General features: G+C 44.9%; 1 protein-coding gene across 7 annotated transcripts in view; it reads right to left on the reverse strand.

Moving 5' to 3' along the window:
* CACNA1A (calcium voltage-gated channel subunit alpha1 A) overlaps nucleotides 1–25,234 on the reverse strand; it is a 286,551-nt gene that overhangs the window by 220,647 nt on the left and 40,670 nt on the right. The gene's annotated exons all lie outside the window — the stretch shown is intronic.

Consider the following 25,234-nt stretch of genomic DNA (forward strand, 5'->3'; position numbering starts at 1 on the left):
AAGCTGAGAGAGAGAGGCAAGGAACAGATTCTCCCCAGAGCTCGTGGAGGGTTTATGGCCCTGCTGACTCCCAAATGGTGAGAGAATAACTTTTCGTTGCTTTAAGTGACCTAGTTTGTAGTAAATACGGCAGCTCCAGCAAACCAGCATGGGGACCATCGCTATGAAGGTCTTGGAAGTGGGCGGAATAATTTTGGACCATGGACCCAGAGAGGGCTGAGGCCTTAGGAAGGAGTCCTGGGAAGGGCTGACATTTAAAGGCAGAGCAGAGAAGCAGAAGCCTCTAGTGCAGGCTAAGAAGGCACCATCAAGGGCGTTGGAGGAAAATGTTGTGGGTGATGCCACAAGAAGCCCCAGGGATGGGCGATCTGGTGTCAAATGCTGCCAAACATAAAGCCAGATAAGGACTGAAAATACCACCCTCGTTCTGCCACACATATGATAATGGCATTAAAGTCACAGCTTTTCAAATGAACCATTCTTTTTTTGATGGTAAAATATGCATCACATAAAATTGACCATCTGAACCATTTTTAAGTGCACAGGTCAGTAGCCCTGGATATCTTCACACTCTTGTGCTACCAACCCCACCATCCTTCTCCAGAACTCTTCCATCCCCCCAAACAGAAACTCATCCCCACTGAACATGGACTCCCATCCCCCTCCCACAGCCCCTGGCACCTGCCATTCTAGTTTCTGTCTCAATGGATTTGACTCCTCTAGGGACCTCCTATAAAGTGGGATCATACAGTATTCGTCCTTCTATGACTAACTTATTTTACTTAGCATAATATTCTCAAGGTTTGTCCATGTTATGGCATATGCCAGAATTTCTTTCCTTTTTTTTTTTTTAAAGCTTTTATTTATTTATTTATTTATTTGAGAGAGACAGAGATCACAATTAGGCAGAGAGGCAGGCGGCGCAGGAGGGGGTAGGGCACAGGCTCCCCGCCGAGCAGAGAACCCGATGCGGGGTTCCATCCCAGGACCCTAAGATCATGACCTGAGCTGAAGGCAGAGACTTTAACCCACTGAGCCACCCCGGTGCCCCAGAATTTCTTTCCTTTTGAAGACTGAATAATATCCCACCATATGGTTGTATCATTTCTGTTTATCCGCTCATCTGTCAGTGGACCCTTGGGCTGCCTTCTACCTTTCAGTTATTGTGAACAACTCTTCTAGGAACATGGGTATGTGAAACTCTTTGGGTCCCTCTTCTCAACTCTTTGGGGTATATTCTCTGTCCCAAAGTGGGATGCTGGTGCATATGCTAATTTTATGTTTCATATTTTGAAGAATTGCCATACTGCTTTCCCCAGCGACTAGAGAGTCCTTCGCTTTTTAGAAGTGCATATTAAAATATTTACAGGTGAGATCATGTGATGTCTGAGGTTTGCTTTAACAGAACCCTGGGTTATGTTAGAGCAAATTAAAGGTTTGCTTTTATTTGCAAAGTAAGGTTATGTTAAAAGTTTAAATACAGTATCATAAGATGAGCTATGAGTGGATAATAACCAAATAACGAAAGACGGATATGGTAGGCTATCATTCTAGTCTCTCTTCTTTTGTATTTGTTTGAACTTTTCCAAAAGGAAAAATACTCTTGTCAACTACTTGAATTATTCTTGATTCGCATTGCAACGGAAACCTTGCACTTAATTATGGAAACAAAAGTACTCAAGCTTACTATATTCTCAGGCAATTACAAATTATATTCAGCATCTAACCCTTCTGTAAGTCAGGAGCTTGATTAAATGCTTACTTATATATTCATGTGTATCCTGAGACATTAGCAAAGAGAAATTTAATCAAACGAACCACATCTGCTTAGGGAAACCCCGTCTTGGTTTTTCTGGACTGAGAGCTGAGCTAGGTCCCCTCAGCTTGAAAAAAAATAAGTTCTGTCACATCTGGAGATAAAGACAAAGAAAACAGAGCCAAACATGCTACTTCATTTGCAACACTCAAGAAAAATGGCCCACTCCTTTGATTATTCATCCTTGCAACAAATGTTGCATGCAACAAATGTTTACTGAGCATCTCGGCTATATCAGGCCCTCTGCCAGGCAGCAAGGAGACGTACAGCCATGAATAGAACAAATATGAAATTCATGTTCTACGGCAGAGAAACCCGAAAAAAAAAAAAAATGAGTGAACTTGGGTAGATCTAGCAAATGTCAGGTAGAGATCGTCTTTAGAAGAAAAATTGGAGCAGAGAGGGTGTCAGACAGAAGAGGAGGGGAGTTATTTCAGAAAGAGAGCTCTGAGAAGGTGGCATTTAAGCTGAGACCCTTGGAAAGAGAAGAACAGAGGTGCAGACATCAGGAGAGGGGGGCCAGGCTGAGGGAACCCCAGCAGCAAAGGTCTGTGATGCTGGTGACTGCAGCAGATGGGAGTGGAGGGGGACAAGAATGAACTAAGGGAGGTGACCAGGCGAACAGGGCTGTAATCCCATGTAAAAAACATGTACTGTTTTAAAATACAGGTTTTAGGTGAAACAGGCAACCCTTGATCTCAGGGTTGTGAGTTCAAGCCCCACCTTGGGTGTGGAGCCTACTTTAAAATAAATAGATTAATTAAAGAAAAATGCCCCAGTAGGGCATCTGGGTGGCTCAGTCAGTTAAATAAAGTGTCTGCTTTTGGCTCAGGTCATGGTGCCAGGGTCATGAGATTGAGCCCTGGTTTCTCTCTTTCCCTCTGCTGCTCTGCAACCCCCGACCCCTGCACTCTCTCGTGCACACACACACTTTCTCTCTCAAATAAATAAACAAAATCTTTTTTTAAAAAATGCTCTCACTGTATTTCATATGTACCTTCTTTAAAGCATCTGGCTTTTAAAAAACAAGAATAAAATATAGGTTTTATTGCTATTCAGATATGGTGAGGCCAACTGATCAGGAGCTGACTGCCATGGGATAGAGAGCTCATTCTGCTCACAGATGCCAAGAGAAGGGGGGAAGCCATGTTGCCATGTCACTCAGGGCCACAGAGGGAAGCACCAGGTTGCTCAGAGGGGAAAAGAGCAAAAGCAAAATGTGGGCAAGAACCTCTGCTGGGGTTTCCTCAGGAAGGAGAGACAGAGTGGGGTAAACAGTCTTAGGACTGGCCATTTCAAATAACTTCAGGGCTCTGGGATGGGAGGCTGTCCCTGGTTGTGTGGAACCTGGCCCTGGAGTGATCAGGGCTGGTGGATGGTGGCCCTGAGTGTGAGAGCCCCCCAAGGAGGTGGGGGGTGTGGGCTCTGGATTGGTGGGTTTGTATTTGAAACAAAAGCTCCCTGGTGAGACTTTTACTCTTTCAAATGATCAGCCATCTCTGCGACTGACAGTCAAAGTTCCCGAAACACACAGCTTATACTTTTAACTCACCTGAGAGACTTTTCCTCCCATAAAGTCACAGCATGTCCCTTAAAATGTTTTGAGTTCTGGGACCCCAAGGTCCTGCCTAACCTGTTCACTGCTCCTGCCCCAGCAACCAAGAAAAGTCAAAATAGGACCCCGTTGCCTCAAAAAGGGAACAGAGTGAGTTTCAGAAAAGTGCAGAATGTGAACCATCTTTCTAAAAGAGAGACAGAATACATGAAATTTTAAAAACAGTTGCTGGGATTTTTTAAAGAAGAAGCAAAGGATAAACCACAGACCAAATACAAACAATGTCATAAGAGGGAGCGAGAGGGACAGGGGCCAGGGACAGAGATGGGAGAAACCCGGTGCTCACATCTAGTTAGAATCACAGCAGCATTACTTGCCTGGGCAACATGGACTTACCCCTTTTATTTTCTTCTTTTTGGACCAGTGACGGAAAAAGAGAGCAGGAAGCATGCACACAACAACAACAACAACGGAGAATGTGGTAAGAGTTAAACTTGGCGACAACATGAACAGGAGCACACACGTGCCTACAGGGTTTCACAGAAATATGTGCATATATCTGCGATGTCCTTCCATGGCTGTTCAGCCTTTTCTGTTACAGAGATGACAACAGCTAAATAATCTCACGTCCCATATGGCACCCCGACTGTCACCAAGTTAACATGCTTCATGTTAAGGAGGGTTTGTGATGAAAAAGAAGAGCTTCTGAATTATGAGAAGGTAGGTGTGTCATGGGTGTGGCGGGCACCGTCCAGCCTGAACCTGACCACTTCAGTGCATGCAGGTCAGACTTTCTACTGCCAGCCCCCCAATTAGTGGGGGATTAGGGGAGGCTCTTTCTGGCCACCGCGGTGTGCACACAGCAGGCTAGGATGCTGGGAGATGAACGTTCCTGGGAGCATCCTTCAACCCATGACTGATGGAAGCTGGTGAATAAATACCCCAGCTCCCTTGGTCCTAGATTTTGCGTCGCTCTGAGAAATGTGCTCTCTGTCGCCCACTAGAGGTCCCCACTGGTAACTGAGTATCAGTTGCTCCTGGTGATTTGCCTAATGGCAAACCCATTACTGGTTCTTCCCTTCTCTGCTCCTCTGTCAGTGTGTCCTGGGATCTACCCCCAAAGCAGTTGAATCTCTGCTTCCAGATCTGCTAAGACAACGGAGTTGGTCAGAGTCTGTTACCTCTTTCAAAATTTTTGGGCCAAATGAAGTTCCTTCCCTCCTCCCTTCCTTCCTATTTTCCTTCCTCCTACTCTCTCTTCTTTCTTTCCTTCCTTCCTCTTCTCCCCCTTATTCCCCTTCTCCTCTCTCTCTCTCTCTCTTCCTATTTCTTTCTACAAAAAATATTTAAGGGGCTTGTAGGATAGAAGTTAAATATAAATCAGGAACCCCTGATAAAATGTGCTGCCCAGACCCACTGTATAATACAAAACTCCCAGAACTGGGCCACCTGGGTGACTCGGTTGGTTAAGCATCTCACCCTTGGTTTTGGCTCAGGTCATGATCTCAGGGTTCTGAGGTCGAGCCCCACATTGGGCTTCCACTCCGTGTGGGGTCTGCTCGAGATTCTTTCCTTCTCCCTCTAGTCCTCCCCCCCCAACCTCTGCTTGTGCTCTCTCGCTCTCTAAAATAAAGAACATCTTTTTTTAAAAGATTTTATTTATTTTTTCGTCAGAGAGAGCGAGCGTGCGCGAGCGTGCACACAAGCAGGCAGAGTGGCAGGCAGAGGCAGAGAGAAGCAGGCTTTCCACAGAGCAAGGAGCCCGATGCGGGACTCGATTCCAGGACCCTGGGATCATGACCGGAGCCGAAGGCAGCAGCTTAACTGACTGAGCCACCCAAGAGTCCCCAAGAAAGAACATCTTAAAGAAGAAAAATCTCAAAATTATTTGTCAAAAGATTTGAAGTCGCTGTCTTTACAATGTAGCCACAAGCCTCATGTGGCCACTTGAGCACTTGACCGATTCACGTTGAGACATAAGTATAAGAATACATACCAGATTTCGAAGACTTAGTACAAGAAACAAAATTCAAAATATCTCATTAATAATATTTATATTCCACACAGGTGGAAATGATGACATTTTCAATGTGTTAGGTTAAATAAAATATATTAAAACTAACTTTATATGTCTCTTTTTACCTCTTCTAATGTGGCTACTTGAACATTTAAAGTTACACTTGTGACTGCTGTTGTTTTTCTGTTGAAGAGGGTCAGCCTGGGTGACCACCCAGCTCTGCACTTCCGAGTTCCATGACTTTCCCCACCGTGAAGATGGCTTCCTTGCTCAGGAACGACACAGCAACAGTAATAATACCCTTCCTCCATACATTATGAGGAACTATCACTTATTGTCTCTGAGCTTCAGTTTCCTTTTCTGCCAAATGGGGATGAGAGCAGGATGCATGCTGGGGAATTACAGCAGGAGTAAATGACACCAGTCTGGGTTGCACCAGGCACAGGGGAGTAAAAAAATGAGTTTTGGCTTCCTTGAGGATATTTACTGCATGTCGGGTGAAATTGCATCTCATGTCCAAAGGAGGCATCCAGCGCTCCAAAAATAAGGAAGGCAGAGGCAGGGACCCATCAGAGACACAGACAAATAAAGGAAGCAGCAAAGAAATCTCAACAACACTCATCCGAAGAGAATAAAAGTTCCATCTCAGATGCTGTGAAGTGTGTAAACCTGGTGATTCACAGACTGTACCCCTGGGGATAAAAATACATTATATGTTTATTTTAAAAATAAATAATTATTTAATTAAAATTTTTTAAAAGTGAAATATACATCCAAAAAAAAAAAAAGTTCCGTCTCAGAATTACGTGCAGAGAGAAACAAGAATGCATTTATGTTCAGGTTGCTCAGACACATGTGGTCCAACAGAGAGACCATCCGGGTTCACTTGACAGAACATTAAAACTCTCTTCTATGTTTTTTTTTTTAAGATTTTATTTATTTATTTGACAGAGATCACAAGTAGGCAGAGAGGCAGGCAGAGAGAGAAAGAGAGAGAGAGAGAGAGAGAGAGAGAGGAGGAAGCAGACTCCCTGCTGAGCAGAGAGCCCGATGCAGGGCTCAATCCCAGGACCCTGAGATCATGACCTGAGCCAAAGGCAGAGGATTTAACCCACTGAGCCACCCAGGCGCCCCTCTTCTATGTCGTTTTTATTCATTTCCCTGGCATTGCCTGTGTCTTTTGTCACAGGAAATGCTTTCATTCCAGGCTGACAGAAATCACTTACTCTCCTACCTGAGACGCTGGCTCAGGAACGTGTCAAAAGGTGTCATGAACTCCCAAATCAAGAAAAATCCCGTCATCATAAGAAAGAGATTTACTTGGGCTCACAGATGTGTTATAAGACAGCATGATGTGTGGTCGAACTATGTGGCTTTGGGCAAGTTGCTCAACCTCTCTGGCTTCAGCGTTCACTTGTAAAACGGGGAAATTACACTTAATTGGTGGTTGTGAGAATTAAATGAGATAATCCACACAGCACGTCAGACAGACTCAGAGCCTGGGTCTTGGTGCTGTTAACTCTCCCTGCCTCCAATCTAGACTCATGTTCGTTACCAAAGATATTCCTGTCCCTTCAGATAAGCGTAAACCTTTTCTTTAAACTTTCTATAATTTGCTTTAAAGTGTTTTTCAGGTGTCCTTGCGTGGCTCAACAGTTAAGCAGCTGCCTTTGGCTCAGGTCATGATCCTGAGGTCCTAGGATCGAGCCCCGCATCAGGCTCCTAGCTCCGTGGGTAGCCTGCTTCTCCCCCTGCCTGCTGTTCCCACTGCTTGTGTTCTCACTCTCTGTCAAATAAATAAATAAAATCTTTTTAAAAAATAAAAAAAAAATGTTTTTCAAAAGTAAAGTAATTTCCATGGTTAAAAAAAATATTTTAAGCCATTGTCCTATGACTACCCCAATATAAAACCCAAGGGTATTCTGTTGTATTTCTGCCTGGTGTTCCCCCACTCCCACCCCGGCACTGTGTTTTTATTTCATAGACAGAGGTCATTATAGCATAAAGATGTTTTATATATAATAGTTCCTCATCATCTGAGTATTCATTACATGGCTCATTATCCAGATATCCACACAGCTATGAGCTTAGGGAAGCAAAAGTCATCCTAACATAAACACGTTCACTAATGAACCAATAACTTCACAATTATCCATTCCAGAGACTAGCACAAACACCGCTTTGGAACCCATCGGATCGATGTGTTTGCCAATGTTTATCTCAGACTGTTGATGGTTGTCTGAAATCCAGTGATATAACTTGAAATGATGTGAATTGACTGCAACGTGAAAACAGGAAATCTTTGCAAAAGACAGCAAGATTTCATGAAGTCAATGCAAGTGATGTAGGAAAGCCACTTGCAGCGTAGAGGGTCCCGCTGCCAAAGGAGAAACCTGGGAAGCAGGTCAACAACCGCAAAGCAGAAAATAACTGGATGACAGTGAGGAAGGCTTCAGATGAGAATGAACTAATGCGTACATGATTTTAAAGGCCCTCTGGGGAAACTGAGGAAGACTTTGCATCAGTGTGCAAAACTACTCCCTGCATGATCACATGACAAAAATCAAAGATGAGCTGAAAGATGGTCTATTGTCCAACCACACGATTTCAACAGGAAATGATGCACATGTAAAGATGTGTTGACTGTTGACTCTCATTCTTTGTTAATTCAAGGAATGGGAGCAGGGGTACCTGGGCAGCTCAGTCGGTTAAGTGTCTGACTCTTGGTTTCAGTTCGGATCATGATCTCAGGGTCCTAGGTTGGAGCCCTGCGTTGGGCTCCGTGCTCAGTGTGCAGTCTGCTGGAGATGCTCTCTCTCCCTTTGCCCCTTCCCCTCTTTAAAATAAATAAGTAAATCTTAAAAAAAAAAAAAAAAAAAGAATGAGAGCAAATTTGCAATCATTGTTTATGCTTTGTTCAACACGATTGAAAGACAAACTTATGTTTACGCAGTTTGGATTCATTTCATAGGACAAAGTCCTACCTGGATTCTGAGTTTCAATGGGTTCATTCTGAGCAGCTCCTCCTAGTACTAATTATTCTGGAACAGAGAAGGTTTCCTCTACCACCTTCTCACTTGGCATCATATTATAACCATCCTTTTAAAGGCCACATCTACTTACTTATTTCCCTTTGACAAACTTTTAATAATGTTTCCAAATAGATGCTTTTAAAAATAATAGGGCAGGGGTGCCTGGGTGGCTTAGTCGTTAAGCAACTACCTTCAGCTCGGGTCATGATCCCAAGACCCTGGGATTGAGCCCTTCACTGGGCTCCCAGCTCAGCAGGGGAGTCTGCCTTCCCCCTCCCCTGGCTCAAACACTCTCTCTCTCACTCACTCTCTCTCTTTCAAATAAATGAATAAAATCTTTAAAAATAAATAAATAAAATAAAAAAGTAGTAGGGCAATGAGTAACATTGGTGTTTTGAAGGCAAAGATATTGTCCTCTTGTCCGGTGTGTGGAATTACTGGGTCAAGTGTAGAATTATTGCATCTGCAAGATCCTTGATACATATTTCTAAGTATCTTTCCAGAGTGAACATACAAATATCCTCTGCCTCATCTATTAAATATTTGTTGAGGACCTACTGTATGCCTGGAGCTGTTCTGGGCACCCGGGACACAGCCCAGAACCACATGGTCTCAAATTCCTGCCCTCGCTGAGCTGACATTCTAACTGGGGAAAAGGGCCAATAAATAAAGAATTATTTAATATGGCAGATGTAGCATAGAAACTTGAAATCAGGCACGGGAACCAAAGTATGGTCATCAAAGGATGACCAAGGAAACCTCCTCAGTCAGGTAACACTCAAGCAGAAACTTGAAGGAAGTGAAGAAAGGAGCTATCAAAAGTCTGTGGAGAAGCATTCCAGGTTGAGGGAACAGCAAGTTCCCTCAGGAATGTGCTCAGTGTGTAGAGATAAGTAGGTGAGAGCAGACCGTGCGGAGCCCTGCGGATTGCACTGAGAACTTTGGCTTTTATTCTGAGTAAGCTGGAGACCATGAAGGTGCTGAGAAGAGGAGGACTGACTCCAGTATTCAAAGTCTCTTCTGACTGCCTGAGCAGAGACAAGAATTCTCGAGAAGCTGGGAGACCAGAGAAGAGGCAATTGCCTTAGTCCAGGTGAGACACGATGGGAGCCATGACCAGGTGAGTGCTCTGGAGAGTTAATTCTGCTTATAATTTAAAGGCAGAGCAAACAGGTGTTGCTTATGGATTGGACATGGGGTGGCATCGAAGGGCAGGAGTCAAGGACGCCTTAGGGATTTTGACACAAACAGCCTAAGGACAGAGCTGCCATCGGCTGAGATGGAGGAGACCAAGGGAGGGGTGGTGTGGGAAGGGAGAGCGATCCACATTACCACGTCCCTCTTGAATTACAGAATCACCCCACAGCAGCATTCATAAAGAATGAAAATGCAAACATCTATTAATAATTATTTGCAAATGCTGCACATTAGGTAGTTTAGATAAACCCTGCTCTCTGGGAATTTTGCCAGAAAAATCCCGAACTAAGCTTCTACAGCTATCAAAGCCAATAAAAGGCCATCAGGGAGAATATGGAGAAAGGCGAAGTCTCTGCCTTGTGTGAGAATCTATTTAATCTAACATTATCATTCCTTCATCTACCCTTCTATAAGCCTGGGATCATCTGAACATAAAGATAAACCTAAGGAAACTGAAGGATTGGAGTCCAGAAAACAAAGTAATTGCGGGAATAGGGTATTTGACAATTTCAGGAGAGATTGCCTGAGGACTCCTCAGTCTACCAGAAGACTAAATGTAACCACCTCCTCCCACGGGCAGCCCCCCTCTTCTCCCTCTTCGCCTCTGCCCTCTGCCAACACTGGATTAGGGTCCTCATTCCTACTTACACTGTTGTTCCTGGAATGGTTCGCCATATTGTAGCTTGTTTACTTATTCATTTAACAACGAATTATGAAGCGTCTGTTACATTCCAGACACTGTAACAGACACCTGAGAAAGTGTTTCAGAGACAGCTGGTTGCCTACCCACTATCCACTGGTGCCTTCTTCTCTAGCTTTCAGAACTACATTTCCTGGGTTCCTCTACAGGGAGGTATGGCCATGTGAACAATGCTGACCAGTGAAACATAAGGGCACTGGCCTCAAATGACCTTTGTCCTTTGACCTTCTTCTTGCCTGAAAGGCAGATGTGATGTCTGGGGCTGCAGCAGCCATTTTGAGACTGATAATGGGTGCGGGGAGTCCTTGGGCCACATTTTATTTTGTATACAGCCAAATAAAATTCTTGACTGCTACGTGGAAATGGTCTGAACAAGCGGTCTTTCTTTACCTGTTTCTTCACACAAGACTGCTCGAGTACAAAAACCAGTTTTATTTAGCTTTGTAAGCCCTCAAGAAATGTCAGATGAATTAACAAATGAGTGAAGTAGCTCTACTTTCACAACTGAAAACCAGTGGGCCAGATTTAGGGTCCCCACAAAATGCATGGCGGGGACCATCTGAGACCCCGCCACCACCACCACAGTTGTCCACAATGAACTCCTACAGCCTTGGAAAACCTCCTCAGCAGAATGGGAGTAATCACAGTATCTACTGGGGGCTTTTTGTGAGGATCAAGTTAGTGACTGCAGCTAAAGGATCCAGAATGATCCCTGGCCTGTTCTGGGAACTGTTTACATTGCTATCATGTCCTGACTTCCTGAGCTAAAGCAGATCCCATCTCCCCACATCGTGGCTAGGCTGCTCCTGTACCTCCTTGGTCTCCTTCAGAGCGCTCTTCACAACTATCTGTTGCTTATTTATTTAATGAGCATCTCCTCCTGAGAACGTGGTTCTCCATCTGCCCACTCTATCCCCGCCAGACCCATTCTCTACCCTTCTCTCCTCTGAATATCACCCAGTTCCTAGGCCCCCTGGATTCCTGTTGCTGTCAATGGGAGGCACCTGCTGGAACCCAGAGCAGGGAGAAGCCGGGGTGGGTACTTCTTCCCCATTCCCTCTCTGCTTTGGTGTCACATCTCTGGTGAGTGGCGGCGTCCCTCCACCATGATGGTTCGTTCCTTCCAAGCAGCTCCTCCTCCATCATCTGCCATGATGGCTCCTACCGGGCAGCCCCTCCTCCCTCATTCCAGCTCTCCCTGGCTCTGGCGCTGCCTTTGCTTCAATTCAAGGGTGGTGAAGTCTCTCTGCTACTGCCGCTCTCAAGTGGCCCCAACCCTTGTGGGCTCCCTTACCTCTGTCCACACTTCTTCAAGCCACTCCCTCCCTCGAGCCTCTTCATATCAACTGTGGGGTGGGGGTGAATTCTGTCTCCTCTTTGGAACTTGAGAGATACCTCCCACCTGGTGGTTAAACTCCCCGTGGGCACAAAACACACATCTGCTGTACTCACCAGTGCAGCGGACACAGCACACAGCCTAGTGTGGAGAAGGTGTTTAATAAACATTGGTGGAGGGGCGCCTGGGTGGCTCAGTGGGTTATATATAGCCTCTGCCTTCGGCTCAGGTCTTGATCCCAGCATCCTGGGATCGAGCCCGCATGAGGCTCTCTGCTCAGCAGGGATCCTGCTTCCCACCGCCCCCACCCCCCTGCCCGGCCTGCCTCTCTGCCTACTTGTGATCTGTCTGTCAAATTAAAAAGCTTTTTTAAATAAATAAATAAATAAATAAATATTGGTGGAATAACTACTGTCAGTTCCCATTTTAAAAAGATCAGAATTCTAAAATAATAAGGCACCACTATTTTTGTCCATTAAACCAACAAAAATAGTTTAAAACATAATACTAGATTCAGGTTAGTGTGCATTCAAATGGGGACTTAGGCATTGCTGGTAAATGTGCAAATTGGCACCAGCCTTCAGAGAAGTCATTTAGCCATATTATCAGAAACCTTTAAAAATGGGTCCCATTTTTTTTAACCCAATAAAATACTTCTGGCAATCTATACAAAGGAAATAATCCAAAGAAAGGAAAAGGTATATGAAGATTTTATGGTAACATTTTTGTATAATGTTTAAATATGTCCAACAATAGGGAAATTAAGTAGGTTCTAGAGGGAAAAAAATTATATGACCATTAAAAGGATAGAATGAAAATGTGATGCATAATCCGATTTATTTTAGTAAAAGTTCCTTCCCTGGTTGGATCATACAGTGAGAATCAAATACACCATGCTGGGTGCCTATCAGTAAACATGACTAACAAGATCCCTGCCCTCAGGGGGCTGACTTTCTAAAGAGAAGAAAAACACAAACAGGATGAATAAGTAAAATGTATACATGTCCGATGGTGGCAATTACTCAGGACAAAGGTAAAACAGCCAGCTCTTATGTGAAGTTCAAAGCAAGCACAACTGATCTCTGCTTATGAATGAACTGGGGAGTTTCCATGCAGTGGGATATGACACAGCAGTGGAAAAGCCCTAACTTCCGACCCACACATCGACTCTTGACGATACGAACCAGCAGTTGCCTCAGGGGTGGGGGTACTGGCCTGGGATGGGGCATGACGGAATGTTCCAGGTGTGGGGGATGTGGGGGTGGGCGGGGAGGATGGAAGTGTTCCTTATCTCGAACCAACTATGGTTCCACAGCTCTCCACGGAGCCAAAAATCTACTGAGGCATAAGGTTAATTTTTGTGAACTCGGCTATGTGGTAGCCCAGATTAAAAAATTAAAAAGGACTGGGGCACCTACCTGGGTGGCTCAGTTGGTTGAGCCAGATCATTTGATTTCAGCTCTTTATTTCAGCTGAGGTCATGGTCTCAGGGTCATGAGATCAAGCCCTGCCTCAGGCTCCACACTTAGCTCAAAGTCAGCTTGGGACTCTGACTCTCCCTCTGCCCCTCCCCCAGCTCATGCTCACAGGTGTGCTCTCTTTCTCTCTCTCAAATAAATAAATAGGGACACCTGGTTGGCTCAGTCAGTTACAAGTCTGCCTTCAGCTCAGGTTATGATCCCAGGGTCCAGGGATCGAGTCTTGCATCAGGCTCCTTCTTCAGCAGGGAGCCTGTTTCTGCCCAATGCCTCCCGCTCTCCCTCTAACAAATAAATAAATAAAATCTTGAAAAATAATAAACAAATGGGGTGCCTGGGTGGCTCAGTCATTAAGCCTCTGCCTTTGGCTCGGGTCAGGATCCCAGGGTCCTGGGATCGAGCCCTACACTGGGCTCCCTGCTCGGCGGGAAGCCCGTTTTTCCCTCTCCCACTCTCCCTGCTTGTGTTCCTTCTCTCGCTGTGTATCTCTCGGTTAAATAAATAAATAAACTTTTAAAAAATAACAAATAAATAAATAATATTTTAAAGATGTAAATAAATAAATAAATAAAATTTAAAAGTGCCAGGAGAAAAGAAACAAGGGGAAACTGGGGCTGTAAAGAGTTGGTGCCGGTGGTGTAACTGCAGCTTTGCCAGGGTGGGGGGGGGGGCGGGGGTCAGGGAAGGGACCAAACACCTGAAGGAGGTGAAGGGAGGAGCCAAGCAGATGGCAGGAATGAGCCAGAGGAATGAGAAAGCCCTAAAAGGAATGTTAATAATTAGGTATTAATAGCTGGACATTGATTAGTACATATCTTTGAGGTCCTGCTCTGGATGAGGGGTGCATTAAAAGAAAAAACTAAAAAAGAAAGAAAAAAGAAGGGCGCCTGGGTGGCTCAGTGGGTTAAGCCGCTGCCTTCGGCTCAGGTCATGATCTCAGGGTCCTGGGATCGAGTCCCGCATCGGGCTCTCTGCTCAGCAGGGGGCCTGCTTCCCTTCCTCTTTCTCTGTGATCTCTTCCCTTCCTCTCTCCTACTGTGACCTCTCTCTGTCAAATAAATAAATAAAATCTTAAAAAAAAGAAAGAAAAAAGAAAAACTGGACAGAGAGCCCTTATCTTTTTATTAATCAAATAATGACATCAACAAAAGTTAAATGATGATGTTGACAAGGACCATGAAAGCAAAGCGCGGGATGCAATAAAACAGGGGTGGAGGGAGAGAGACAGAGACAGATGGCAGAGAAAGAGAATGGAGAGAGAGACAGAGGCAGAGACAGAGAGAGATGTCAGTAAGGTGAATTATATTTGGGGTTTTCTGAAGGCTCTTTTCCACAGCTGAATAATAACAGTAATAGCCTAGTAATTAGTATACAGCAGCTCAGTCTCTCTCTTGCCTGGGGCTGGCAGAGAAAATAACCACTTGTTCTGGAGAAGGGACCAAGGACTTAAGGAGACATTTGAAAGAAAAATCAGGCTAGAAGTCACGCATTGGAGAAAAACAGTCTGAAGATTCTGGCAACATACAGATACCCTGGGGTCAGGAAGAAGGTAGGGGTGTGAGAAAGAGAAAAAAGAAAAAAAGAAAAAGAAAGAAAGAGAAAGAAGAAAGAAGAAAGAAAGGGAAAGAAAGAGAGAGAGAGAGAAAGAAAGTTCCTTCCTATGTAGGTATTCTTTTTTCAAGATTTTATTTATTTCTTTTTTTTTTATAAACATATATTTTTATCCCCAGGGGTACAGGTCTGTGAATCACCAGGTTTACACACTTCACAGCACTCACCAAAGCACATACCCTCCAAGATTTTATTTATTTCTTTGACCCAGAGAGAGAGACAGCAAGAGAGGGCCCACAAACAAGGGCAGTGGGCGAGGGAGAAGCAGGCTTCCTGCTGAGAAGGGAGCTTGATGTTGGGCTTGATCCTAGGACCCTGGGGTCAATGACCTGAGCTGGAGGCAGATGCTTAATGACTGAGCCACCCAGGCACCCCTCCCGTGTAGGTCTTGATGTTCACCGGGATCTTGGTAAAACGAACTGGAAAGACTTGACTCTAAAACTCTGTCTTCCCAGATGACGTTCCTGATCCTTCACCACCAAAGCCACACCCTCTCATATGGGTGTTTTCTTTCAGTTACCTTAAATCATGGAGATGGATTTTGTTTATCCAACCGCCCTGTCTTTCCGGTGCTATTTGTGACATAGACAATGATACAGATCTGGCCCATCCTACCTCTTCTTCCTCCTAGGCATATGGCAAGGAGACATGCCTTAGCTTTCCCTGCAGTTGCCTGGGGCTCTGGAACTGCATTCTGTTCAAGGACGTGTGAGCCACTTACAAGCCTGACCCATAAAAAATGTCTGATCCCAGGGCACCTGGGTGGCTCAGTTGGCTAAGCATCTGACTCTTGATTTCGGCTCAGGTCATGATCTTAGGGTCTTGAGATCAAGCCCCAGGTCAGGCTCCTCATTGAGCTTGGAGCCTGCTTGGGATTCTCTCTTTTCTTCTCCCCCTCTGCCCCTACCTGCTCATGCACTCTCTCTCTGTGTCTTTAAAATAAATAAATAAATAAAAAATAAAGACTGGTCCCCCTGTTCTTCTCTTCTTTCTTTCCTTAACCCAGCCAAATTCAAAAGCACCATAAGACAGAAGGACCCTGGATATCCAAGTCACCATCTGGAAAAAAACCTGCCAGGGGAACCATCCATCTTGGACAACTGAATGAGCAAGGACACTTTTACTGTGTTCAATCGTGGAGCATTCAAGGCATATTTGTTAAAACAGCTAGCATTACTTATCCTATCTAATACACCACCACCTCGGATAGCCAAGTAAGCAAGAAGGAAACTTGCACTGTGTTCAGGCCCTGAGTGTTCAGGGTTGATTATCTGTTACAGCAGCTAGCATTGCTCCTCCTGTTGAACACACCCTTTCAGTAATGGTGTGTGTAGCCAATACGTTTTGAGGAAAGTTGACATTTTCTCCAATTCTGCTATGAAACCTTTACTTTCCTGCCCTTGAGGAAAAAGTCCCACCTTCCTTTGGGACTCAGACCACCCATGTAGCATCTCCATCAATTCCTGGACAACCCCATCTCTTGTCCCTCCCCCCCCCAGGTCCCCCGCAAACTGTTTCTTGCCTCCTTGCTCTTGTTTTACGCTAACCCCCACCTGGAATGTCAAGGGGATGTGGCAAATGATGCCTGTGTTTTGGTCTACATGGACAGAAGTTCTGTCTGCTGCTGTGGGACAGACTGAAAAGCTATTGGAAGTATCACACCCCTGACTTTGACCTTGGTGATACCGCTTTCTAGCCACTAGACAAACTAAGCATGGAAGTTTTTAAGACAACCCAGTTCCTGAAGCAGAGAACTGGGATTTATTTTTTACTCCTCCCTCTCCCTTTTTCCACTATTTGACCGGTCACCAGGATGTACTGATTCTATATTCAAAGACCTCCCAAATCCATTCACTTCTCCCCATCACCACTGCTTCCTTCAAATTCCAGGCCACCATCTCAGGGTAAAGTCCAGGTCCATGAATGTGGCCCAGAGGCCCTGCACAATCTTGTCCCTGCCCCAACCCTGCCCTCCTCTCTTTCATGCTCTCCATTCTAGCTGACCCAGATTTCTTTCAATTCTTTAAATGCACCATCTTCTTTCCCACCTCCAGACCTTTGTGACACTGTCTAAGTAGCCAAAAGACCTCTTCCCTCCTCTCTGCAATCAGAAGCTTTGCTCTGCATTGAGAGCCCTCCAGGTATTTGCCAGACTAGGATGCTGGTCAGCAGAGACCACATCTGAGTGCTGCTCACTCTTGTGTTTGCAGGGTCTAGCTTGGGGCAGGACACAGAGCAGGTGCTTGGGAAGATGTCACTGAGTAAATAATCGGAAGGATGGATGAATGACTTTCTCTCTCAAGATGATGCATGTGAATCTGAGTCCCAAGAAAACCAGTCCTTTCAACAACTCTACAACCATGGGGCCACATTCTGCTCATCTTTGTTTTCAAGGACCTTGCATTCTCTTGGGTGGGAGGTGGGAGGTGTTGGTGAGCAATAATGGCAAGGGAGCAAGAACCATACAACACAAAGAAGACAACTCAACATGGGCTCGGGGGAGGGGAGGAGAGGGGAGGAGAGGGGAGGTGACATTTGACATGAAACAGGTGAGAATGCCAATTCCATGCCAAAAATCAAAGCAAATGATCATCAGAGTGTGTTGACTGGCAGCGGTGGCTCGGGTTTAAAAATAGACCCGCCACCTATTTTGCATGTCCTGCCTCTGCTTCAGTAATCACTTTCCTGGGTGCCCGAGGAAATACAACAGCCCTGAAACAGATGACAAGGGGCCCATTTTCACTCCTAATAAGAGAAAGCAATTAAAACTGCACCGAGATGCCATTTTCCCTCTCCTGCAAGGGCAAAACCCCAAAAGTATGGCAATGGTAGGGGAGCAGGATGCTGTCAGATCGCCTTCAGGTCACACTCAGGTCCCCAAGGAGATACTCAAGGTTGAGATGGAAGAGGGAGCCTCAGTTTCTCCCTCTCCCTTAGCTACCCCTGCTCTCTCAACCGGGCAACACTGCCTCTCTAAGAATAAAGACACTCCTACCGAACTAATCTGGAAAGATCTCTGAGAACATACGGTTAGGTGGGGGGAAAAAGCAAAACACTGAGCTGCACGTGAAGCACGTGGTCTTTTATGTAAGAGAGGAGGGGAAATTAAATAAGTGCACACACTTCATGTGCTTGCATGAAGTAGCTCTGGAAAGGCATGTACAAAACCAAGAACATTCAAGGCACAGGAGATGGAATGGCCCCACTTGGGGAGGAGTAGGACAGGTAAATGTATTAACTACTGAAACATTAGCAATTAATTTTGAATGGCTAGCGAGGCTCATAGGTACTCAGGAAATGCTTCTGTCACCTGGTAAATGACAGGGCATGTGCCTTGCAGTTTGCCACAGTCCCCACCATTCCCTAATATCTGCCTGATATAGAGGCCTCATCTAAAGGGGGTATGTCTCTCAGTGCCAGCAGGCTGTTGCCACACCTGAATGTGGGTCCAAAGTGGCCAGATTCCCTCATTTTCTAAGAGACATGGACAGGACAGATTTTTCCATAAAATCTTCCAGATTTTAAAAGTTGGCAGAGGCTTCTTTTTTTTTTTGGAAAGTGAAAACTACAATCTGTACACAACCTCTGATCTAGAGAAATGCAGACTCTGTGCCTCCTTGGGAAATCTTCTGGAATCATTTTCTTGATGAGTGGCAGTGTTTGTGGTACTTTAAGAAACTTCAGGGCAACTATTTTATGTGTGGTATGAGAACAGAGATTCCAAGAGGCAATAACATATGCTGGAGAGAGGCCGCCATGTATAGTTGCTCAAGGCATGCACTGCACAAGTGCCCCTAGCCACAGAAGAAAGAGGAAGGCTGAAATACAGTCCACTGATGGAGACCTTCGTGATAGATGGACCATGTTGGTATCCCTATCAAATTCAACATCACTAAAAGAGGCAGCCAGATGTGACATGCCACCTGATGAGGCAACAGGAAATACCTAGCACTGTCAAAAACTCACTCTTGCAAAAACAAAACCAAACCACCAAAACTGAATCTGACTGATCCTCTAGTTCAGGGATCATCAAATTATGATTTCCCATGCAAATCCAGTTCTCCACCTGATTTTACAAATAAAGTTTCATTGAGACTCAGCCACACCCACTTGTTTCCCTACTGTCTATGGTCATTTTCCCAGCACAATGACAGAGTTGAAAGCAAATCAATTGCAAAGACTAGAATATTTATTATCGAGACTTTCAGAGAAAAATTTCAACAACCCTTTTGCTAGATTGAGGCACTGGTTCACAGGAAATACGGAGGACAGAGGAGCACGTTAAACCAACACCATGGGGAATGCAATCAGCAAAACCCAAAGTTGGAATGGTCTTAGGACAAACAATCCAGTTCCTTCCATAAATAAGTGACAAGAAAACAAAAAGGGGGCAGAACTGGTGTAGATTCCCAGAGGCTTGCAAGACATATCAGCCAACAGAGAAATGGGGATCATGAATGGGTATTTGATAATGTTAAGGAATTAGTCATTTTTGGTAGATGTGAAAATGGCCTTGTGCTAAATGCAGTGGTACTTAGTGTTAGATCCTGAAACAGCAAACAGGACGTTAATGAAAAAACTGGTAAATTCTAAATAAAATCTGTGTTTTAATTAATAGTAATGTACCGTGGTAATGGATCACACTAATGTAAGATAATAACATTAGTGGAAACTAGATGAGGGGCATCCAGGAATTCCCGTTACCTCGGCCATTTTTCTGTAAATCTAAAATTATTCCAAAACACAAAGATTATTTTGAAACAATGACATTGTCATTGTAGTTTTTAATAGACTCTTTATCTCTTAGAGATAGAGGCTATAAGTTTAACAGATGAATGATAGAATGTCTAGAATTTGTTTTAAAGTAATCCAGCAAAGTGTAGATCGTAGGTGGGGGGTAAGGAGAAACCAGACTAAGCCACAGGTTGACAATGATTAAAGTTAAGAAATGCATTCATTTCTAAGGTCGTTTTCACAATCCTCTCCAATTTGGTGTAAGTTTGAAGCTTTTCATGGTAAAAAGATTTTTTGAAAATTACAAAGACTGGAGGGGCACCTGGGTGGCTCAGTCCATTAAGCATCTGCCCTCAGTTCAGATCATGATCTCAGGGTCGTGGGATGGAGCCTAGCATCACACTCCCTGTCCAGTGGGGAGGCTGCTTCTCCCTCTTCCTCTGCCCCTCCCCTCCACTCGTGTTCTCTCTCTCTAATAAATAAGTAAAATCTTAAAAAAAAAGAAAGAAAGAAAGAAAGAAAATTTAAGAGATTAGATCTACATGGCCTTAAAGATGCTCTTTGAGGTAGACTGTATACTCCTGGAAGAAGGGGCACCTCAATTTCACCTAAAGGCACTCTCCACTAGTCAGGTCACATGTCCTGAATTGCACACTCCCCCAACTGCAGTCCATCAGGATACCCAGGCCTTGGCACAGCTTTCCATGGAGTGATGAGACGATGTGTGTGTCTGACCTCTGGGGCTGCTGAGTTCCCCTGAACTCTTAACCACCTCCATGGGACATTGTGGAATCTGCCTCAAGCCATGTTGCCCGGCAGTGACAGCAAAATATCTCACCTTGCCCCCACACATGTAAATTTGGACAATAAAGCCCATAAGAACATTTCCTGGGGACATCAGCAAAGAATGAAAGTCTCTTACAAGAGCCATGGGAAACTGCCTTTTTTCCACTGGGCATGGACAGGGAAGCAGATAGCCCCAATTACAATAGCAGCCATCCTAAGACCTAGGGTCCTTGAGAAATTAAAACAATGCTAGATCAATCCCATCCTGAAGCCCATACCACCTCTGTCCTTCTGGTCATGAAAGATAATGCTTTCCTTTGCCATTCAGTCTGCCTGAGTTCACTGTGACTTGCAGCCCAACACCCTACCCTGGTCCGCTCACATCAAGCCCTCTTTACAGAGGCCCATGTCTATCTCTTAATTCAAACCCATGCAGGTTTGCCAGTAAGGAGGGCCACGAGTACAACCGTGTATTTGAAAGCATCAAACTCTGAATCCCAGTTGAGATGATTCAAGTTTTTACGGGCATTAGTCATAGGTCTAACCAGATTCAGAGCTCTCTTTACCACCCTCTTCAGTTAATCAAACCGGTCACTCGTCAAATCCCCCCTAGCCCATCCCTTCCTCTCCATCCCACAACGGCTCCGTCCAGGCCTCCATCACTGCTTGCCTGTACTGTTGCAAGATGCTTCCTCTTGACTCCCCTGCCTTCAGTATCATTTCTCTTCAGTCATCCCTCACACTGCCCGAGGAGGGCTCTTTCTAACTCACACAGCCGATCAAAAAAATTCCCTGGCTCAAAATTCTTCAATAACTCTCTTTCTCTATTTTGTTAAATTGTAGCAAAATACACATCACAGGACATTTACCACCTTGACCGTGTTTAAGTGTACAGCTCTGTGGCAAGAAGTGCATCCGTGTTGCTGAGCAATTCTCACCGCTGTGCATCTCCAGGATTCTTTTTCCTCTCCAAACTGACACTCTGGGGGCGCCTGTGTGGCTCAGAGGGTTGAGCCTCTGTCTTCAGCTTAGGTCATGATATCAGGGTCCTGGGATCGAGCCCCGCATCGGGCTCTTTTGCTCAACGAGGAGCCTGCTTACCCCTTTTTCTCTGCCTGCCTCTCTGCCTACTTGTGATCTCTCTCTCTCTCTCTCTGTGTCAAATAAATAAATAAATAAATAAAAATCTTAAAACAAACAAACAAAAACTGACACTCTGTCCCCATAAAACACTAGCTTCTCATCCCCCTCCCCCAGCACCTGGCCCCCACCATGTACTTTCTGCCTCTATGAATCCCACTCTTCTAGGGAGCTCACGGAAGTGGAATCCTATGGTATTTGCCCTTTTGTGACTGGTTTCTTTCAGTTGGCATAATGTCCTCAAAGGTCACCTATGTTGCGGCTTATGTCTGACTTTTCTTCCTTTTTAAGGCTGAATAACTACTCCATTGTATGTCTCTATTGCCTTTTGTTTACCCATCCACCCAATGACGAACACCTAGGTTGCTTCCACCTTTTGGTTCCTGAGGATAATGCTGCTATGAGCATGGGGTACGCATACCTCTTCAGGACCCTGCTTTCCATTCTTTTGGATCTATACCCAGACATGGAATTGCTGGATCATATGGCAATTATGTCCATGATTAACTTTTGCTTCTACATTAAAGTCTTTTGCTGTAGGACTCTGCCTCCCTCCCAGCATCCACACGGTTGCCAGAGGCTGTCCTCTGTCCATTGGGTAAAGTCAAAAGCTCTGATTTGACTTCTGTCTACCAGATTCATATCTTATTGCATCCTTGAACCGCAAACTCTAGCCCAGAGATACTGGTTGCCTATTAGAATCCCCGAGAGCAGGTCAGCTTTTAAAATTGCTACCCTCAGAGAGACTGTTTCACTTGGTCTTGGGTATGACCCTGGTGTTGGTGTCACGTGGGCAGGCTGCTTGGAGAAGCACAGGTGGGTGTCTGTTTTCAATCTTTCTGTTCCTCCAACACCTAAGTTACTCCATACCTCTAAGCCTTTGGGTACCAAGCTCCCTCCACCCTGGAATCTGGAAGCCATTTCCTTCCTCAACTGTTTGACCCACACCAGCCCATATCAAGAATCATACACTTCATAAATTCTTTTCTAATATTTTTCAAGAGAATCAACCAGTCCCTCATGGTGTCCCTGGGTATCCCCATCTTACCAGGGCTTCCTCCCCTCTCTAGAACATAAGCCCTTTGAAAAGAAGGATCGCATCTTAATCTTTACTCCCCCCAATATAGAACAGTTGCTGGCAACATGGAGCCCTTGGCCAAGAGTCATCTCATTAGCACACTTAAGACACTTGTATCACTCAGAAATTCCAAGAGTTTCAGGAGCTGTCTAGGGGCTGAGGCAAAGCCCAAATATTTTTTTATTATAACACAAGCTAATGACCTCATTCCAGTACCGGAGGGCAGCCATTCCTGAAATCTGATCTTATTTCAAGCCCTGGATGCAGCCATTCCTGAAACAAACTTGTTAAATTACTTGTGTCAATACACACACACACCGCTTTTTGTTTTTAACCTGAGTCTATTTGCATTTTGTTTCTATCTCTCACAACTAAGAGAATGTTGACTGATCCCCCTGGGTTATCCTATCCATCTGGAATTCCAACCACCGCCCCCACCAACACATTTATTACCCTGACAAACTTCAGCTCGTCACCCATACCCTGGCTCAATGCTTCCTCCAACTGAGAAGGCTTCCCTGGTTCCACAGAGCGAACCCAGGAGCTCCCAACGCACCCTAATGTGCCTGCCTGCAGCATTCCTGTGACGCTGTGGTGACTGTTGATCTCTGTCAGCTGCACTAGACTGCTCTTCCCAGGGAGGGAGCACTACGGCCTTTTCATGTTTGTGTTCCAAACACTGACCCCAGCAGCATCCAGCAAATAGCTGTTGGGTTGAATGAACGAGTAAGTGAATGATTAAATAGTAAAGTGTCGCCTTCCTCTGACAATGGTTTTATTTTTTAAAAGAAGGAAAACAAAAGACTCTGCCTCTAATGGATGGCAGCGACGCATGCATTCTCTCCTCTGATTAAATAGCAGGCAAGGTGTGTGGGAAGAGAACAGAGGGACCTCGGAGACAGGCAGATAAAGGAGTGGGTGGCGCTTGCCAGCACAGACCTTCCTTCCACCTTCTACTGTGTGGCCAGCCCCAGCCTCCAGTGCCCACCTGCCAGGCTAAACTCCTCTGGATCCCCCGGAAATAATGAGAAATCATTTGTCCGAGGAGGGGGGCAGGGGAAATGGGATGGGGGAAAGGGAGGAAGATGTGTCCATCTCCTTCCAGCTGGCTCCAGCCTCCACTACTGCTCCCCGAGTGGGCCAAACGCATCTTCTAATTTAGTTCATTCTTCTCTTCCCAGACACTGGTAATGGACCCACACAGAACACTGTCAGCATTCAACCACCCTCCCTCCCGATGAGAAAGGAAAAGCGAGAAGGCATGCAAAACAGAGAAATGCACGACAGAAGAAAGGAAGGGAAAGTCTAAAGGAGGAATAACTCCAGCAATGGCTAGTAAATATAGCTCTTGCTGCACATCACGCGCTTGGCTGAAAGCTTGACGTAGCATAACTCAATTGACCCTCTTCAAAATGTATGAGGCAGGTTGTGTCATTGTCCCCATTTTACAGATGAAAAGAGAGAGGAAGAATATTGGAGAAGACAAAGAAGAGATTTTATTTTTGTTTGTCTCTTCATTTAAGGATTTAATTATTTAATTATTTGAGAGAGGGAGAAAGAGAGAAGGAGGAGCAGAGGGAAAGAGAAAGAGAACCTCGAGCAGACTCCCCACTGAGCACATAGCCAGACACACTGTTCCAACCCAGGACCCTGGGATTGTGACCTGAGTTGAAATTAAAGAGTCGGATGCACAACCAACTGAGCCACCCAGGCACCCCAAAGCAGGAATTAAAAAAAAAAAAAATATTCAAATGAAGGCATTGATGAATCCCAAGCCCTGAAACACAGATTAGCACATAGTAGGTGCTCATTAAGCAATGTGAAATGAAGGTTGATAACAAATCTTAGCCCCCATCATAAAGACTCATCATCATCCCCTATTTTGTAGGAAAGACACACCCCAAAGCAATAAGGATGTAGGTTGCTAATTTTGCTTTTTATGCAAGTGGGCCCAGCCCCGCCATTAATGGGAATTATCTTGGAGGTGAGGGGAGAGGTATGGGGGGGTAAATTCAGTTTTAAAAACATTTTTTAAAACATTGAGTTCTTAAAAATAAGAACCCACTGATTTCACAGTAAAACATATTTTGGGGAGAAAGATAACACATACAATACTTCCCATTGCCCTTAGTGTGAGATCACCACACATAGACTTTTAACAATTTTGGATGAAGTGACTGGGGCTGAGGCTTTTTTGGGGGCTTTTTTGTTAAACGTGGCCTTGAAAGTTAAGAGGCTCTGGAAGTTTAACTCTGAAAAGGCTTAGGGGTATTGGCAGGATTGGCCTGGGGATATTGCCTTGAAGTCATGTTTGCAGAACAAAACTACTGCTTCTACTTGGTTGAATAGTTGTCAAATGTTATGTAACTAATTACCCCAAAACTTCACAGCCAAAACCAAAAAACTTATGACTTCACAGTTTCTGGCAGGACTTAGTGGGTGCCTCTGTCTTAAGCTCTGTCATGAGACTGCTGTCGAGATGCTAGCATCCAAAGCTGTGGTCTCATCTGAGAGCTCAGCTGAGGAAGGGTCCAATTCCAAGCTCACTCACATGTTTGTTGGCAAGATTCAGCTCCTCCCAGGCTGTTGGCTGAAAGCCACTTCATCAAAGCCAGCAAGCAAGAAAGAACCAACCAGAGCAAGACAAAAGCCACAGGCTTCTTGTAGCCTAATCGAGAAGTGGAGCCTACCACCCTGCTGCATTCTAGTTGTTAGAAGTGAATTGTTAGGTCCAGTGTATAGTCAAGGGCATGG

This window comes from Mustela nigripes, chromosome 2 (assembly GCF_022355385.1).
Source record: "Mustela nigripes isolate SB6536 chromosome 2, MUSNIG.SB6536, whole genome shotgun sequence".
Lineage (NCBI taxonomy): Eukaryota > Metazoa > Chordata > Mammalia > Carnivora > Mustelidae > Mustela > Mustela nigripes.